This window comes from Scardinius erythrophthalmus, assembly GCF_964197995.2.
Source record: "Scardinius erythrophthalmus genome assembly, chromosome: 22".
Taxonomy (NCBI): Eukaryota; Metazoa; Chordata; class Actinopteri; order Cypriniformes; family Leuciscidae; genus Scardinius; species Scardinius erythrophthalmus.
Window position 1 is genome coordinate 2,222,501 of NC_138242.1, and position 5,000 is coordinate 2,227,500.

The 5,000-nt window shown below is 31.8% G+C and overlaps 1 protein-coding gene across 2 annotated transcripts in view; it reads left to right on the forward strand.

Moving 5' to 3' along the window:
* Nucleotides 1-5,000, forward strand: part of piezo2a (piezo-type mechanosensitive ion channel component 2a) — a 212,844-nt gene that overhangs the window by 23,247 nt on the left and 184,597 nt on the right. The window lies entirely within an intron of this gene.

Below are 5,000 nucleotides of genomic sequence, written 5' to 3' on the forward strand. Positions count from 1 at the left end.
AGGTCTTAGCGGTCTGTCTGGCTGCCAGAGAGCTTTGAGATTTTCTCAAACATTGTTTTAAGACAGAAGCCCACAGCGCCGAGCGCCAGCGGCTGACTCACAGTAACAGCATTGAGGACTGAGATTGAGGAGGATATTTGACATTTGATTGATATCATGTGTTGTATTTTTCCTCGATTAATTATGTGAATCTGAAGCGTAGATCACAGATGTTTCGCTTGCATATAACAAAGATTATGTTAAGTTTCAAATCATAAGTGCTGCTGTATTTTTAATATTTCCTTTCAGCCTAGTACTCTAAGATATATGAATGTACTAGAAAAGATCCTTCGTGAAATCAAGAGCAAATTTGGTCTTAAAATGAAATTAATTAAACTAAATAATCTGTGTAATAGCAAAGCAATCCGTTTCTGTCATCGTGGAATGGAGTATTATCTTTCACTCACGGTAACAGACAGTAAATGAAAGACTGTTAAATCAACAGTTTCAGACATCACTTCACACACTTATATTGTTTTCGCTTGACAATATATTTTCAGATGTGGAAAGGAAGATCAAGATGGAGAGGCTGTTCATATTTAATCACACAAACTCGCTCGGAGAAGAACAATAGTGCTTGATTAGAGGCATTCGTTTGAAGAAAATCTCCAGGTTTAGTTGAAGTTCCAGTGAAACTGAAAGGGTCTATTGACTCATAAACGCAGAAATGATGAAAGTGCTCATTGAATTTGTGCTTTTCAACCACAGTCGCAGTTTTGAGTTGCTGGGATATTGTGGTTTGCCAAATGAATTGCGAGTGTCATTAAAATAATTAAAATATTTAGAATTATTATTTATTTAACTAAATATATTGCATTTTGTAGTTATTTGTAAGTTTTTACTGCAGGGAAACTAACAATGTTTACTTTAATATGCATCTTATTTCTGAGGTTTTAACATTTAGTAGGTTTGATTGATTGATTGATTGATTGATACATTTATTGATTCAATTAGTCATGAATTAGGTTTTGATATCTCTTTCTAATGTCAGTTTATATATATAAACAGTGTATATATATATATATATATATATATATATGTATATATACACATACAGTGGTCAACATTTGAAGTGGATCAAAAAAGTTCATCAAAGAAGACAAGAACGGGTATTGATCCAAATTTCATGAATAAAATTCATGTATAACTTTGATGAAAGGTTTTGATCCACTTCCAATGTTGACTACCTAATATATATATATATATATATTGCTTTTGCATAATATTTGATTTGATTTATTAGTATGTCTGATGATTGATTGATTGATTGATTGATTGATTGATTGATTGATTGATTGATTGATTGATTGATTGATTGATTGATTTAATTAGTCATAAATTTGACTTTGCTCTCTCTGATATCTGATGTCAGTTGTGTTGAAAACGAAGTGCCTTGTCCATACACGTTTTGTTCTCTACATCTCAGTAGTTTGAAACGCCACCACTGGTACACAATACTCAGTATTATACACAATGATTTGTATTTTGCCAGCATTGTTTCCATTTCTCTATTATTTGTCCCCATGCAGTTTAGAAGACCTAGAAATAACGTCACACTAACACTGGTTAATATTGAAGAACAAAACCACAGCGGTAAGGTTTAAACATCGGTCTGAAACAATTATAATCGCAAACAACAGTCCAGTTCATAGCATTGTTCAATCCCAGAATGCTTTAGTGAGATGCTAACACTGCTAATCTCAACCCTGTTGAAGAGGTGAGGTCTGTGCAAACCTGCGCTATAAATACGCCTACGTTTCACACAACTGCAGCGCTCATGCTAGTAGTTTATACGGCTAATGAGTGCCAGTTTTTGCAGCGCGGCAAAAGAAAATAAACCTGAGATCGTTTGAGCGCCGGCGTGTTTGTGATGGCGGAAAGCCCATCGGTTTCGCTCTAAACACTCAGTGTGTCCCATGATCACGGGGTCTGGCACCTCGCGTCGCTGCCAATATGAAGCTGCCATCTGGGAAGTGTTAATGGACAGCTAATCCCGCTAATCCCATAAACTGAGACTCGGCAAAATAATCATATTCAAAGTCCACACCATCAAACAATAAGGCAACGGCCGCTTATTTGTACGCTGTCTTGAAATCTGAAACTGACTAAATATTTTGTGCTCAAAATCCCTGAGCTCAGAAAACAGGTTGAGCGGATGTTAGCTTTGAAAACAGCAGATCTGGCCCAAACACTGCGTTCCTCAGAGCAGAGACTGTGTGTGTACAGTATCAGACACTTGTGTAGGACGTTATTTTGCATGTATTCTTGCAAGGTCCAGTTTTGAGCCAATGCTCAGATTAATCTGGTCTTTTTATCAAATTATTTTCTTGATTAAGAGCATTTCCGCCCCCAAAATATCAGCATTCAAAAGATTGGGCTGGGTAAGATGTTTTAATGTTTCCGCTCTGTTTATTTGAGCAAAAATACAGTAAAAATGTGAAATATTATAATGTAAAACAGCTCAGGAGTCTTACGCTAGAGTTTGATAGCTATCTTCTGCACAGATTCAAAACTTTTAGACGTATAAAGAGTTTATAATGTTTTGACAGAAGTCTCATCAGCTCACCAATTTAGGCTAAATATTTTGATGAAAAAAACAGTAATATTGTGAAATATTATTACAATTTAAAATCATTCTAATATGCTGATTTACTCATTTAACCTCTTTCATATTTTTGTTATAAACCAAAAAATCAAATAGGTTTGATCAAAAATACAGTAAAACAGTGAAATATTATTCTAATGTAAATCATCTGTTTTCTATGTGAATATACAGTAAAGTGTAATTTATTCCTGTGATCAAAGCTGAATGTTCAGCATCATTACTCCAGTCTTCAGTGTCACATGATCCTTCAGAAATCACTCTAATATGAGGATTTGATGATTAATAACATTTATGATTATTATCAATGAAAAAAAAAATTTTTGTGGAAACCGTGATACATTTTTATTACTGGATCACATATGCAACAAGGACACTGTAAAATAAAGTGATACCAAATATTCTTATCATGGAATCATGAAATCATCTTTCACTCTTAAAATAGTGTTGAATCCCTCTGGTTTTTGTTGCAGGAGACGCAGTTTTTCTTGCGGTCAGGTTTAGTCCGCGAGAGGATCGAGGAGAGGTCGCCCTTTACAGTTAAAACATGTTCCGTTCCCAGATTGGGAAAAGCCAGGATGTGGCTTCAAATGAGGCTTGCAAATGGTCCTTCCCTTCAGCTCGTGTTGCTTCAGCATTGCACAATTTGTCAGGGAAAACAAGGCTTGGAGAAACACACGTCCTCAGGAGACTCAATGATGTTGAAGCTCCTCAGATGTCGGCTCCTGAAGGTCCTCGCTGACACTGATGAAAGTGATGCGTCTCATTTAATTAAGACTAGTTCAGTTCTCCTCCACCAGGGCAGATCCGCACGATTAATACAGCGGGCGTTCGTTTGGCTCTCTCTGCAGACTCCTTCATAACCTGAGCCTCAGAGAAGACACACACACACACACACACACACACACACACACACACACACACACTTCGGTCAACATTGACCTGCCAGTTGCTGAAGAGCCTGAAGGAACCTCGTCTTGACTTGTGTGTAATTATTAGAAATTGCCATAAGAGATGTAATAGGTGTATCATTTACAAAAGTGGTTGGGTTTGTTCAGGTCGGTTTAAAAATATTTGGATAGTTCATACCACACAATTTCACTGCATTAGATATCAAAATATCAGACCAAGTGGCATCTTAACTTTTTCAAGTTTTTATTTAATTAATTTTATTATTTTATTTATTTTTTTACAAATTATCCCTTTCCACACTTTTTTAAACTATTTCATTTCATTTCATTTTTTTTTTATTTCATTTCATTTTATTATCAAAATATCAGACCAAGAGCCATCTTCAAAACAAATGATCGGTTTCCAACTTTTTCAAGCAAATTTTTTATTTTTTTTTATTATTATCAAAATATCAGACTAAGTGGCATCTTCAGAACATTTATTTTATTTTATTTTATTTTATTTTATTTTATTTTATTTTATTTTATTTTATTTTATTTTATTTTATTTTATTTTATTTTATTTTATTTTATTTATCAAAATATCAGACTAAGTGGCATCTTCAGAACATTTATTTTATTTTATTTTATTTATCAAAATATCAGACTAAGTGGTATCTTCAGAACATTTAATTTAATTTAATTTAATTTTGATTTATTTTATTTTATTTTATTTTATTTTATTTTATTTTATTTTATTTTATTTTATTTTATTTTATTTTATTTTATTTTATTTTATTTTATTTTATTTTATTTTATTTTATTTTATTTTATTTTATTTTATTTTATTTTATTTTATCAAAATATCAGACCCATTGGCATATTCAAACAAATTATCCCTTTCCCAATTTTTTATTTTATTTTATTTTATTTTATTTTTCAAAATATCAGACCAAGTGGCATCTTCAAAACATTTTTTATTTTATTTTATTTTATTTTATTTTATTTTATTTTATTTTATTTTATTTTATTTTATTTTATTTTATTTTATTTTATTTTATTTTATTTTATTTTATTTTATTTTATTTTATTTTATTTTATTTTATTTTATTTTATTTTATTTTATTTTATTTTATTTTATTTTATTTATCAAAATATCAGACCAAGTGGCATCTTCAAAACAAATTATCCCTTTCCCAATTTTTTTTTATATTTATATTTATTTTATATTTATTTTATTTTATCTTTTATTTAATTTCATTTACCTGAATAAGAAACAGCCAGTTAATTGAACTCAAATGTTAAGATAACACTCTTGCAGCGGCTGAGAGAAGGCCCTGCAGGGACAGTGTGTGTAGAGATCATTGATTGATGGGTGACTGAGATAATTGCCTGTCTAAAGTTGCGTCGGGATTATCTGAACATGATCTGTGCGAGTTTTGGCACAGACGTCGAGGAAAGTCGATCGG